The sequence below is a fragment of the Lethenteron reissneri genome, chromosome 10 (genome assembly GCF_015708825.2).
Source record: "Lethenteron reissneri isolate LAM-NWPU_2019-01 chromosome 10, ASM1570882v1, whole genome shotgun sequence".
Taxonomy (NCBI): Eukaryota; Metazoa; Chordata; class Hyperoartia; order Petromyzontiformes; family Petromyzontidae; genus Lethenteron; species Lethenteron reissneri.
Window position 1 is genome coordinate 7264203 of NC_083788.1, and position 13866 is coordinate 7278068.

Consider the following 13866-nt stretch of genomic DNA (forward strand, 5'->3'; position numbering starts at 1 on the left):
TTCCATCGAGTAAAGCCCTTTAGTTAAGAATCTCTTTTGCAAGGGCATCTCTGCCGGCAGACATCGCAGCATTCCAGAATGAAAATTTTTAAAGTAGAAATGATGTTGTAAAATGACATTCGCACTTAAGCTTCAGTGATTTTATTCCGAGACATGAAAAAACGAGTTGCTTCCAACCACTTTGCGGCAGCAACCTTCAATGTTTTTATCCAAATTGACACTGACACTGTACGGCAAAAAGGGGACAAACTAAAATATTTAATTCCTAGACTTGGAAATAATTATAATTAAGCCACGACTAAAATATTAAAAGTGTGTGTTTACTTGTTTTTGAGTATTTGGCTGCCAGCAACTTCCACAGCCACTTTGTTGAGCTCTCGTTTGTGGCCATGTCGCTTCTGAAAAAGAGCTATGTAGCTCAGTGGACTTTACCTGGTAAAATATAAAGTTTTCCAGTTACCTTCTGATTCTTCAGGCCGAGGTAGCGGTGCCCCCTAGAGACGAGAACCCGCCAGCCCCGCTGTGCGTGAGCGACACGCGGGGTAGACAGCGCTCCCCCTGCCGACGGAAAGAGGCAAAAGCCGAGAACAAAAAGCCTACAACACCTGGTATTCCCAGGCGGTCTCCCATCCAAGTACTAACCAGGCTCGACCCTGCTTAGCTTCCGAGATCGGACGAGATCGGGCGAGATCGGGCGTATTCAGGGTGATATGGTCGTAGGCGAGAGCTCAGTGAAGATTCAGTAAATTCATCTCTAATGTACCGGTACTCATTTTGAAATAAATTGTTCAACTTCCCCATAGTGTGAAGACACCGCCTGCAGTCATCCTCGCATTCACGGTAGAGTTCAACTCAAGACGTCTCGGTGCAAAGCCAAGTGGTCTCATCTCTGGAGCAGCTGCAGCCTCCCAGTTGAGCATCAATCTCAGAAGAAGAGTTGTGATCATATTTATATACAGTATTCGTGTGTATTTAAACCATGACGTACCGAATTTGTTCATCCACTGATGGATGAATCCCTGTCCTGGGGGTTGATTGAGCATACTTCACCACGCTGGTCGACGGTGCGGGTTGGTGGGGAAGTGGTGGGGGTGGAGAGAGGCTGACCTGGTTCGAATATCACTCGACACCACCGATGTTAGCCGTGCCCGGGATTCTAACTCAGCTCGGCAGCTTCACTGCACCGTGACGCTGAGAGCCACGGCGCCCTAAGGGCTGTGGTCTTGACAGTGGCAGAAGTGAGCTCTGGGCTCGCGATTTGCAGCTGGCGGTAAACACGAGTTTCATGGGAAACGCTCATTCACTGTGAAAATAGCATCAGAGAAACCTGATAAAGTTAGAGATGAAATTACTAAATCTACACGAAGCTTTCGCCTACGACCATATCACCCTGAATACGCCCGATCTCGTCCGATCTCGGAAGCTAAGCAGGGTCGAGCCTGGTTAGTACTTGGATGGGAGACCGCCTGGGAATACCAGGTGTTGTAGGCTTTTAGAAACGTTTTGCGTTTTCGTGTCTCCAGGGGGCGCTATTTACTCTACGTTTCACGCGCACGAAGCCGAATTGGCATTTCAATGTCTGTAGGGGGCACTGCCTGTTCAGGGTCAAACTCTTGACTACTTGGGATTCAGAATTGGAATTCATCAGGTTTTTTTTTGCTTAGAGTTCTATGTTAAATTGCATAACCACGATGAACATGACAGTGGCTTGGATTGACTAAGAGCTGTTAAACTAATGGAACACGCTCACCCCGAGTTGGCAGTGCTCCCCACAGACTTAAATATGCAAGTTCCACTCTGTGCGTGTCGCTCACGCAGAGAGGAGCTGGCGGGTTCTCGTCTCTAGTGGGCACCACTACCTCGCCTGGTCATTTCGTGTCGTGCATTGTAGAGTTTTGTGCTCCACTTGGACCCACAGCTAACAGAGGGGGCCTTGCACCTGAACGTCCCACAGTTCACCATAATTCACTCTGTTAATGAGACACTGATTGTCAAAACCAGCCCAGAGTTTGTTCCTGTGGTCAACCTTTGCTAATGAAACGATTCATTCTCAGGTCACCTGGCTGATGGGATGTGTAAATAAATACTTTTATTTTGTGGATTTCGCGCTCAGTGGATTATTGCTGGTGTTGATATGAAATCATTCTCCTACAATGCATTGTTCCCAGATAATTTCATCATTTTACTTTTAATATAAATGAGAATTATTTATTAGTAATTATTTTGATTGATTGAAGGATGTATGACTCAATCGCAACTAAAAGTTCAACTGTTCTTTCGCCAATTAAAAAAACTGGTCATTAAAATTAAAAGTTTTAACGTGTCATTTTTATCAGGTCCCATGGTGTAAATAAGTGCAAGAAGCCAACTCTCATTTCCCACTGTCCCCTCTTCAGTGGGCAGCGCACAACACCCGCTTGTTGCACCCCACTTCTATGTACAGAGATTCCCGCCCTCACGAACCCCCAGGGACCAGCGTGGACGCGCGGTCAAATAAGCCCCATTACCCACTCGGCATGTCGAGGCCCTCATCCAGCAGTGGATTGACAGAGGGCTGTGAACGTTCAATCAGGCAGCTGTAAATAAATATTTTAGCCGTGCGCCAACAATAAAAGTGACGTCGCAAACCCAAAAACTGACCAGCGTGGCGATACACGGTTAACAAAAACTATATCTGACGTGGTTTGGACAGGCTTTCATCCAGCAGTGGAATGACAAAGGCTGTAAAATTCATCTGTTGTCAGCTACTCGCCGAGGTAGCGGTGCCCCCTAGAGACGAGAACCCGCCAGCCCCGCTGTACGTGAGCGACACGCGGGCGAAGACAGCGCTCCCCCTGCCGACGAGAAGAGGCAAAAGCCGAGAACTAAAAGCCTACAACACCTGGTATTCCCAGGCGGTCTCCCATCCAAGTACTAACCAGGCTCGACCCTGCTTAGCTTCCGAGATCGGACGAGATCGGGCGTATTCAGGGTGATATGGTCGTAGGCGAGCGCTCAGAGAAGATTCAGTAAATTCATCTCTAACGTTATCAGGATTCTGCTGATGCTATTTTCTCAGCGAATGAGCGTTTCCCACGAAACTCGTGTTCACCACCAGCTACAGATCGCGACCCCAGAGCTCACTTCTGCCACTGTCAAGACCACAGCCCTTAGGGCGCCGTGGCTCTCAGCGTCACGGTGCAGTGAAGCTGCCGAGCTGAGTTAGAATCCCGGGCACGGCTAACATCGGTGGTGTCGAGTGATATCCGAACGAGGTCAGCCTCTCTCCACCCCCACCACTTCACCACCAACACGCACCGTCCACCAGCGTGGTGAAGTATGCTCAATCAACCCCCAGGACAGGACAGACACGGCGTGTTGTAGGGCTTCATCCATCAGTGGATGAACAAATTCGGTACGTCATGGTTTAAATACACACGAATACTGTATATAAATATGATTACAACTCTTCTTCTGAGATGGATGCTCGACTGGGAGGCTGCTGCAGCTGCTCCAGAGATGAGACCACTTGGCTTTGCACCGAGACGTCTTGAGTTGAACTCCACCGTGAATGCGAGGATGACTGCAGGCGGTGTCTTCACACTATGGGGAAGTTGAACAATTTCTTTCAAAATGAGTACCGGTACATTAGAGATGAATTAACTGAATCTTCACTAAGCTTTCGCCTACGACCATATCACCCTGAATACGCCCGATCTCGGAAGCTAAGCAGGGTCGAGCCTGGTTAGTACTTGGATGGGAGACCGCCTGGGAATACCAGGTGTTGTAGGCTTTTAGTTCTCGGCTTTTGCCTCTTTCCGTCGGCAGGGGGAGCGCTGTCTACCCCGCGTGTCGCTCACGCACAGCGGGGCTGGCGGGTTCTCGTCTCTCGGGGGCACCGCTGCCTCGGCTCGTAGCTGACAACAGCTGAATTTTACAGCCTTTGTCATTCCACTGCTGGATGAAAGTCTGCTCAAACCACGTCGGTTATTGTTTTTGTTAACCATATATCGCCACGCTGGTCAGTTTTTGGGTTTGCGACGTCACTTTTATTTGTGGCGCACGGCTAAAACATTTATTTACAGCTGCCTGATTGAACGTTCACATCCCTCTGTCAATCCACTGCTGGATGAGGGCCTCCACATGCCGAGTGGGTAATGGGGCTTATTTGACCGCGCGTCCACGCTGGTCCCTGGGGGTTAGTGAGGGCGGGGATCTCTGTACATAGAAGTGGGGTGCAACAAGCGGGTGTTGTGCACTGCCCACTGAAGAGGTGATAGTGGGAAATGAGAATTGGCCTCTTGCACTTATTTACACCATGGGACCTGAATAATATGTTAAAAACGATTAATTTTGATGATCCGTTTTTTTATTGCGATAAGAACAGTTGAACTATAAGTTGCGATTTAGTCACACATCCTTCAATCAATCAAAATAATGACTAATAAATCATTCTCATTTATATTAAAAGTAAAATGATGAAATTATCTGGGCATAATGCATTGTAGGAGAATGCTTTCATGTCAGCAACAGCGATAATCCACTGAGCGCGAAATCTCCAAAATAAAAGTATTTTTTACACATCCCATCAGCCAGGCTACCTTAGAGTGAATCGTTTCATAAGCAATGGTTGACCACAGGAACAAACTCTGGGCTTTTCGATTTAAAGCTTTCGTGACTGCAGGGATTCATCTTCTTGGTTCTTTCGGTAAAGTCACGTAGAATGGAAATAATCAAATAAAAAAACATAATAAATAATTCAGGTGAAGACCAGGTCTGTCGGGGTCTTCACCTGAGGACGGCTGCTTGCGTTGTCGCCGAAACGTCGTGAGAATTATTTAATAATGTTTTATTTATTATTATTTTATTATTTCCATTCTACGTAACTTTACCGAAAGAACCAAGAAGAAGAAAAAAACAACTCTGGGCTGGTTTTGACAATCAGTGTCTCATCAACAGAGTGAATTCTGGTGAACTGCGGGACGTTCACGTGCAAGGGCCCCTCTGTGAGCTGTGGGTCCAAGTGGAGCACAAAACTCTGCAATGCACGACACGGAATGACCAGGCGAGGTAGCGGTGCCCCCTAGAGACGAGAACCCGCCAGCTTCGCTCTGCGTGAGCGACACGCACAGAGTGGAACTTGCATATTTAAGTCTGTGGGGAGCACTGCCAACTCGGGGTGAGGGTGTTCCATTTGTTTATCAGCTCTTGGTCAATCCAAGCCACTGTCATGTTCATCGTGGTTTTGCAAATAAAGATAGAACTCTAAGCAAACAAAAACCTGATGAATTCCAATTCGGAATCCCAAGAAGTCACGAGTTTGACCCCGAAAGACATTGAAACGCCAGTTCGGCTTCGTGCGCGTGAAACGTGGAGTAAATAGCGCCCCCTGGAGACACGAATACGGAAAAGGTCTCTAAAAGCCTACAACACCTGGTATTCCCAGGCGGTCTCCCATCCAAGTACTAACCAGGCTCGACCCTGCTTAGCTTCCGAGATCGGACGAGATCGGGCGTATTCAGGGTGATATGGTCGTAGGCGAAAGCTCAGTGAAGATTCAGTAAATTCATCTCTAATGTACCGGTACTCATTTTGAAATAAATTGTTCAACTTCCCCATAGTGTGAAGACACCGCCTGCAGTCATCCTCGCATTCACGGTGGAGTTCAACTCAAGACGTCTCGGTGCAAAGCCAAGTGGTCTCATCTCTGGAGCAGCTGCAGCAGCCTCCCAGTCGAGCATCCATCTCAGAAGAAGAGTTGTAATCATATTTATATACAATATTTGTTTGTATTTAAACCATGACGTCCAGACTTTGTTCATCCACTGATGGATGAAGCCCTACAACACGCCGTGTCTGTCCTGTCCTGGGGGTTGATTGAGCATACTTCACCACGCTGGTGGACGGTGCGTGTTGGTGGTGAAGTGGTGGGGGTGGAGAGAGGCTGACCTCGTTCGGATATCACTCGACACCACCGATGTTAGCCGTGCCCGGGATTCTAACTCAGCTCGGCAGCTTCACTGCACCGTGACGCTGAGAGCCACGGCGCCCTAAGGGCTGTGGTCTTGACAGTGGCAGAAGTGAGCTCTGGGCTCGCGATCTGTAGCTGGTGGTGAACACGAGTTTCATGGGAAACGCGCATTCGCTGTGAAAATAATATCAGCAGAATCCTGATCAAGTTAGAGATGAATTTACTGAATCTTCTCTGAGCTTTCGCCTACGACCATATCACCCTGAATACGCCCGATCTCGTCCGATCTCGGAAGCTAAGCAGGGTCGAGCCTGGTTAGTACTTGGATGGGAGACCGCCTGGGAATACCAGGTGTTGTAGGCTTTTTGTTCTCGGCTTTTGCCTCTTCCCGTCGGCAGGGGGAGCGCTGTCTACCCCGCGTGTCGCTCACGCACAGCGGGGCTGGCGGGTTCTCGTCTCTAGGGGGCACCGCTACCACGGCCTGAAGAATCAGAAGGTAACTGGAAAACTTTATATTTTACCAGGTAAAGTCCACTGAGCTACATAGCTCTTTTTCAGAAGCGACATGGCCACAAATGATAGCTCAACGAAGTGGCTTATTATCATGTGGACATTTCTAACAGCCAATTATTCTAAAGAAGCTCATTTTCCATCGAGTAAAGCCCTTTAGTTAAGAATCTCTTTTGCAAGGGCATCTCTGCCGGCAGACATCGCAGCATTCCAGAATGAAAATTTTTAAAGTAGAAATGATGTTGTAAAATGACATTCGCACTTAAGCTTCAGTGATTTTATTCCGAGACATGAAAAAACGAGTTGCTTCCAACCACTTTGCGGCAGCAACCTTCAATGTTTTTATCCAAATTGACACTGACACTGTACGGCAAAAAGGGGACAAACTAAAATATTTAATTCCTAGACTTGGAAATAATTATAATTAAGCCACGACTAAAATATTAAAAGTGTGTGTTTACTTGTTTTTGAGTATTTGGCTGCCAGCAACTTCCACAGCCACTTTGTTGAGCTCTCGTTTGTGGCCATGTCGCTTCTGAAAAAGAGCTATGTAGCTCAGTGGACTTTACCTGGTAAAATATAAAGTTTTCCAGTTACCTTCTGATTCTTCAGGCCGAGGTAGCGGTGCCCCCTAGAGACGAGAACCCGCCAGCCCCGCTGTGCGTGAGCGACACGCGGGGTAGACAGCGCTCCCCCTGCCGACGGAAAGAGGCAAAAGCCGAGAACAAAAAGCCTACAACACCTGGTATTCCCAGGCGGTCTCCCATCCAAGTACTAACCAGGCTCGACCCTGCTTAGCTTCCGAGATCGGACGAGATCGGGCGAGATCGGGCGTATTCAGGGTGATATGGTCGTAGGCGAGAGCTCAGTGAAGATTCAGTAAATTCATCTCTAATGTACCGGTACTCATTTTGAAATAAATTGTTCAACTTCCCCATAGTGTGAAGACACCGCCTGCAGTCATCCTCGCATTCACGGTGGAGTTCAACTCAAGACGTCTCGGTGCAAAGCCAAGTGGTCTCATCTCTGGAGCAGCTGCAGCCTCCCAGTTGAGCATCAATCTCAGAAGAAGAGTTGTGATCATATTTATATACAGTATTCGTGTGTATTTAAACCATGACGTACCGAATTTGTTCATCCACTGATGGATGAATCCCTGTCCTGGGGGTTGATTGAGCATACTTCACCACGCTGGTCGACGGTGCGGGTTGGTGGGGAAGTGGTGGGGGTGGAGAGAGGCTGACCTGGTTCGAATATCACTCGACACCACCGATGTTAGCCGTGCCCGGGATTCTAACTCAGCTCGGCAGCTTCACTGCACCGTGACGCTGAGAGCCACGGCGCCCTAAGGGCTGTGGTCTTGACAGTGGCAGAAGTGAGCTCTGGGCTCGCGATTTGCAGCTGGCGGTAAACACGAGTTTCATGGGAAACGCTCATTCACTGTGAAAATAGCATCAGAGAAACCTGATAAAGTTAGAGATGAAATTACTAAATCTACACGAAGCTTTCGCCTACGACCATATCACCCTGAATACGCCCGATCTCGTCCGATCTCGGAAGCTAAGCAGGGTCGAGCCTGGTTAGTACTTGGATGGGAGACCGCCTGGGAATACCAGGTGTTGTAGGCTTTTAGAAACGTTTTGCGTTTTCGTGTCTCCAGGGGGCGCTATTTACTCTACGTTTCACGCGCACGAAGCCGAATTGGCATTTCAATGTCTGTAGGGGGCACTGCCTGTTCAGGGTCAAACTCTTGACTACTTGGGATTCAGAATTGGAATTCATCAGGTTTTTTCTTGCTTAGAGTTCTATGTTAAATTGCATAACCACGATGAACATGACAGTGGCTTGGATTGACTAAGAGCTGTTAAACTAATGGAACACGCTCACCCCGAGTTGGCAGTGCTCCCCACAGACTTAAATATGCAAGTTCCACTCTGTGCGTGTCGCTCACGCAGAGAGGAGCTGGCGGGTTCTCGTCTCTAGTGGGCACCACTACCTCGCCTGGTCATTTCGTGTCGTGCATTGTAGAGTTTTGTGCTCCACTTGGACCCACAGCTAACAGAGGGGGCCTTGCACCTGAACGTCCCACAGTTCACCATAATTCACTCTGTTAATGAGACACTGATTGTCAAAACCAGCCCAGAGTTTGTTCCTGTGGTCAACCTTTGCTAATGAAACGATTCATTCTCAGGTCACCTGGCTGATGGGATGTGTAAATAAATACTTTTATTTTGTGGATTTCGCGCTCAGTGGATTATTGCTGGTGTTGATATGAAATCATTCTCCTACAATGCATTGTTCCCAGATAATTTCATCATTTTACTTTTAATATAAATGAGAATTATTTATTAGTAATTGTTTTGATTGATTGAAGGATGTATGACTCAATCGCAACTAAAAGTTCAACTGTTCTTTCGCCAATTAAAAAAACTGGTCATTAAAATTAAAAGTTTTAACGTGTCATTTTTATCAGGTCCCATGGTGTAAATAAGTGCAAGAAGCCAACTCTCATTTCCCACTGTCCCCTCTTCAGTGGGCAGCGCACAACACCCGCTTGTTGCACCCCACTTCTATGTACAGAGATTCCCGCCCTCACGAACCCCCAGGGACCAGCGTGGACGCGCGGTCAAATAAGCCCCATTACCCACTCGGCATGTCGAGGCCCTCATCCAGCAGTGGATTGACAGAGGGCTGTGAACGTTCAATCAGGCAGCTGTAAATAAATATTTTAGCCGTGCGCCAACAATAAAAGTGACGTCGCAAACCCAAAAACTGACCAGCGTGGCGATACACGGTTAACAAAAACTATATCTGACGTGGTTTGGACAGGCTTTCATCCAGCAGTGGAATGACAAAGGCTGTAAAATTCATCTGTTGTCAGCTTCTCGCCGAGGTAGCGGTGCCCCCTAGAGACGAGAACCCGCCAGCCCCGCTGTACGTGAGCGACACGCGGGCGAAGACAGCGCTCCCCCTGCCGACGAGAAGAGGCAAAAGCCGAGAACAAAAAGCCTACAACACCTGGTATTCCCAGGCGGTCTCCCATCCAAGTACTAACCAGGCTCGACCCTGCTTAGCTTCCGAGATCGGACGAGATCGGGCGTATTCAGGGTGATATGGTCGTAGGCGAGCGCTCAGAGAAGATTCAGTAAATTCATCTCTAACGTTATCAGGATTCTGCTGATGCTATTTTCACAGCGAATGAGCGTTTCCCACGAAACTCGTGTTCACCACCAGCTAGAGATCGCGACCCCAGAGCTCACTTCTGCCACTGTCAAGACCACAGCCCTTAGGGCGCCGTGGCTCTCAGCGTCACGGTGCAGTGAAGCTGCTGAGCTGAGTTAGAATCCCGGGCACGGCTAACATCGGTGGTGTCGAGTGATATTCGAACCAGGTCAGCCTCTCCCCACCCCCACCACTTCCCCACCAACCCGCACCGTCGACCAGCGTGGTGAAGTATGCTCAATCAACCTCTAGGACAGGACAGACATGGCGTGTTGTAGGACTTCATCCATCAGTGGATGAACAAAGTCTGGACGTCATGGTTTAAATACACACAAATACTGGATATACTGTAAATATGATCACAACTCTTCTCCTGAGATAGATGCTCAACTGGGAGGCTGCTGCTGCTACTCCAGAGATGAGACCACTTGGCTTTGCACCGAGACGTCTTGAGTTGAACTCCACCGTGAATGCGAGGATGACTGCAGGAGGTGTCTTCACACACGGGAAAGTTAAATCAGTTCAGGCAAAGGTGAGTGACAACTAGGTTAAAGATGAATTTACTGAATCTTCATTGAGCTTTCGCCTACGACCATATCACCCTGAATACGCCCGATCTCGGAAGCTAAGCAGGGTCGAGCCTGGTTAGTACTTGGATGGGAGACCGCCTGGGAATACCAGGTGTTGTAGGCTTTTTGTTCTCGGCTTTTGCCTCTTTCCGTCGGCAGGGGGAGCGCTGTCTACCCCGCGTGTCGCTCACGCACAGCCGGGCTGGCGGGTTCTCGTCTCTAGGGGGCATTGTGTAAACCCACCGCGTTCTAAGAATAGATTTGACCCTTTCTGGCAATAAAAGAGGTGTTCAGATGTTTAAACACCAAACAGAAACCTTTTGCAAGGAATCATGTCTGCATTATCCACGCGTACTCGTGGTGAACATGCAAACAAAAACATGCTCTGGTAATATATGCATTGTCTTTTAAATCGATTGGTCTACATCAGAGACAGCCTTCTTCAAGGCCTCGTCTCACCAGTGTCAGACCAGAGAACGCCAAAAGGCGAACAGCACAAGGACCACGCACGATCAGTGTATTTATCGCTCGGGGTGAGCAGCTACAACATGGGGCCTATCTTGCCAGTATCAAAGAATAATAAGTATAACCCGTAAAAACAAAGTTTTTCACTATAAATCCTTTATATGCGTGGCGGCTAGAGTTCTCTCGTCCTCTGGCTTGAGATGGCTGCAATCTATGGGTCAGATGATTGTCTGCCAGTATTAAGCAATTGGTAATTAAATATTTAATTAGTTTTCCCTAAACAGTGTAAAATTTTGGAAAAAAATTTCACGAAAATTAATTGTCACACACAACGAGTCTGTGTGGAAAATGTCAGCTCGATTGGATCACGGGAAGTGGGTTAAAAAAACGAGCGAAAGATTTGCACGGTCCTAAGCAAGCAAGCGAACTTAATATAAAGGATTTAAAAATATATTCGCCTGTGGAGGACGCGGGGATCGATCCTGCGTCCTTTGGCATGGGAAGTGAGGGCGCTACTAACTGCGCTACTCCACCACGGCCTGTGGAGGGGTTACGCTCTGGGCTCTTGCACTGTAATGTTCAGCCAAAGCCATGAATGCGTTCTATTTGAATATATGTAAAATAAATTTTTTTTTGCCTAAAAAGTGTAAAATTTGGGGAATTTTTTTCACGAACAATAATTGTCTGGCACAACGAGTCTGTGTGGAAAATGTCAGCTCGATTGGATCACGGGAAGTGGGTTAAAAAACGACCGAAAGATTTGCACGGTCCTAAGCAAGCAAGCAATCAAGCACGCGAACTTAATATAAAGGATTTAAAAATAGGTGGTACCCTTTCTGGCAATAAAAGAGGTGTGAAGATGCTCAAACACCAAACAGAAATCTTGTTGCAAGGAATCATGGTAGCAATCAGTGTCAAAGACAATGCATGTCTTACCAGAGTGTGTTTTTTTTGCATGTTCAGCACGAGTATGTGTGGTTATAATACAAGCGTATCACATCCAGGTTGAGGCGACCGGACTACGTTTCAATGGGACGTCTACAACTAAGGTCGTGGAGTGGGGCCGTCCATAAATGACGTCACGCACCTGTGGGGGGGGGGGGAGGTCAGACATTTGTGACGGTGTGTGACGAGGGGGAGGGGGGTTTAGAAATGTGACGTCACATCAAAATGCGCAACTTTAAATAAATTTAGACAACACGTTCTACTTAATTAAATATACTTTTTAATACATGTTTTCTCCTACAACATCAGAGTGCAGCAGCGCCACATTAAATACCCACTACAGTACAATGACAATAGTTTAGAGCGATTTGAAGAATGTTTAATTTTTTGTGTGGGGGGTGGGGGGGTCAGAGCTTTGTGACGTCATATTTGAGTGGGGGGGGGGGGTCTGACTTTTTGTGACGTCCTGTGACGAAAGAAGGAGGGGGCGGTCAAAAATCCTCCAAAATCGCGTGATGTCATTTATGTACGGACCCTTAATCGCTCGCAGGTGATGGCGCTGTTCGCGACCCCTCTGTTCGCGACAGCCGCGGTGTACACGAGGCGTGCGCGTTTCACCGCGTGCGGCTCCGAGGCCAATCAGCACGAGCGTGTCCCTCTTCGAAGGCGCTCACGGAGCCGAACGACGCAGTGGAGGAGGGTGCCGAACGGGCACCATATAAGGATCTTGGTAATAAATAAAAAACCCCACCCACACATTCATTGGGAACATCCTCACCTTCTTGGTTCTTTCGGTAAAGGCATCCCGTAGAATGGAAATAATAATAAAATAATAAAACTAAAACATAATAAAATAATTCTCACGACGTTTCGGCCACAACGCAAGCAGCCGTCCTCAGGTGAAGAACAGGTCTGTCGATAAGACAGAGTTGCAATCAGTGTCAAAGACAATGTCTTATCGACAGACCTGTTCTTCACCTGAGGACGGCTGCTTGCGTTGTGGCCGAAACGTCGTGAGAATTATTTTATTATGTTTTATTTTTATTATTTTATTATTTCCATTCTACGTGACTTTACCGAAAGAACCAATAAGATGAATCCCTGCTGTCACGAAAGCTTGAAATCGAAAAAACATCCTCACCGTTATTATTACTGACGTTTATGGCCCATCCAACCATCACCACCAACATCGCTGTCAATCCCTTATTACAGACCAATTCAGACTTCATTGGTCACCCTGTGCCCCTTATAGATCTCAACATGCATCCTACAAAGTCACATCACAAGGGAGAAACACAAACAAATTGATAAAAAAAAACTCATGTTTTTGCCCGTACGCCGTATGGAACTGAAAAGTCCCTGTACAAGAATACGGGGTAAACATAATGAGTTGACATGTTTGTAGCAGTGTAGTGTATAGTGTAGTGTATAGTGTAGTGTATCGTAACATACACGGAATGCCACCACCGCAACAGCAGCAAAATGCGTTTTGTCTCTTTCGCCTGCTGGCTGCCTGCGTCGGGTGGTGTTGGACGACACAACATTCGTGCATTCACGGCGATCTCACCCAAAACACCTCCACGCTGTAAGATCGAGTCACGTCGTCGCCACGGCCAATCCACTGCCGCGACTTTGCTCTACAGGGTTCGGGGGGGGGGGCGTGCGGGGGGTGTGTGGGGGGGGGGTGTGTGGGGGGGGGGGGCTTGCGGGAGGGGCGTGCGGGGGGGGGCTTGCGGGAGGGGTGTGCGGGGGGGGGCTTGCAGGAGGGGCGTGCGGGGGAGGGGTGTGGGGGGGGCTTGCGGGGGGGGCGTGCGGGGGGGGTATGTGGGGGGGGGCGTGCGGGGGGGGCGTGTGGGGGGGGCTTGCGGGGGGGGCGTGCGGGGGGGGTGTGTGGGGGGGGCGTGCGGGGGAGGGGTGTGGGGGGGGCGTGCGGGGGGGGGCGTGTGGGGGGGGCTTGCGGGGGGGGGCGTGCGGGGGGGGTGTGTGGGGGGGGGCGTGCGGGGGGGTGTGTGGGGGGGCGTGCGGGGGGGGTGTGTGGGGGGGGGCGTGCGGGGGGGGGGTGTGTGGGGGGGCGTGCGGGGGGGTGTGTGGGGGGGCGTGCGGGGGTATGTGGGGGGGGCGTGCGGGGGTGTGTGGGGGGGGCGTGCGGGGGGGTGTGTGGGGGGGCGTGCGGGGGGGGGCTTGCGGGAGGGGCCTGCGGGGGGG

General features: G+C 49.1%; 6 non-coding genes and 4 pseudogenes across 6 annotated transcripts; 5 read left to right on the top strand and 5 right to left on the bottom strand.

Annotated features, from left to right (window-relative positions):
- Window positions 1-593: 593 nt before the first annotated feature.
- LOC133341019 (5S ribosomal RNA) lies at window positions 594-722 on the bottom strand (annotated as a pseudogene).
- Window positions 723-1372: 650 nt separating this feature from the next.
- On the top strand, window positions 1373-1491 carry LOC133341069 (5S ribosomal RNA). The gene has a single exon (XR_009754991.1). It is a non-coding gene; the product is annotated as a 5S ribosomal RNA (ribosomal RNA).
- A 1378-nt stretch (window positions 1492-2869) lies between these two features.
- On the bottom strand, window positions 2870-2988 carry LOC133341070 (5S ribosomal RNA). The gene has a single exon (XR_009754992.1). It is a non-coding gene; the product is annotated as a 5S ribosomal RNA (ribosomal RNA).
- Window positions 2989-3663: 675 nt separating this feature from the next.
- On the top strand, window positions 3664-3772 carry LOC133341024 (5S ribosomal RNA; annotated as a pseudogene).
- A 1628-nt stretch (window positions 3773-5400) lies between these two features.
- On the bottom strand, window positions 5401-5519 carry LOC133341071 (5S ribosomal RNA). Its single transcript, XR_009754993.1, has one exon. It is a non-coding gene; the product is annotated as a 5S ribosomal RNA (ribosomal RNA).
- Window positions 5520-6194: 675 nt separating this feature from the next.
- Window positions 6195-6313, top strand: LOC133341072 (5S ribosomal RNA). Its single transcript, XR_009754994.1, has one exon. It is a non-coding gene; the product is annotated as a 5S ribosomal RNA (ribosomal RNA).
- An 877-nt stretch (window positions 6314-7190) lies between these two features.
- LOC133341021 (5S ribosomal RNA) lies at window positions 7191-7319 on the bottom strand (annotated as a pseudogene).
- Window positions 7320-7969: 650 nt separating this feature from the next.
- On the top strand, window positions 7970-8088 carry LOC133341073 (5S ribosomal RNA). Its single transcript, XR_009754995.1, has one exon. It is a non-coding gene; the product is annotated as a 5S ribosomal RNA (ribosomal RNA).
- A 1378-nt stretch (window positions 8089-9466) lies between these two features.
- LOC133341074 (5S ribosomal RNA) lies at window positions 9467-9585 on the bottom strand. The gene has a single exon (XR_009754996.1). It is a non-coding gene; the product is annotated as a 5S ribosomal RNA (ribosomal RNA).
- Window positions 9586-10266: 681 nt separating this feature from the next.
- Window positions 10267-10375, top strand: LOC133341025 (5S ribosomal RNA; annotated as a pseudogene).
- Window positions 10376-13866: the final 3491 nt, after the last annotated feature.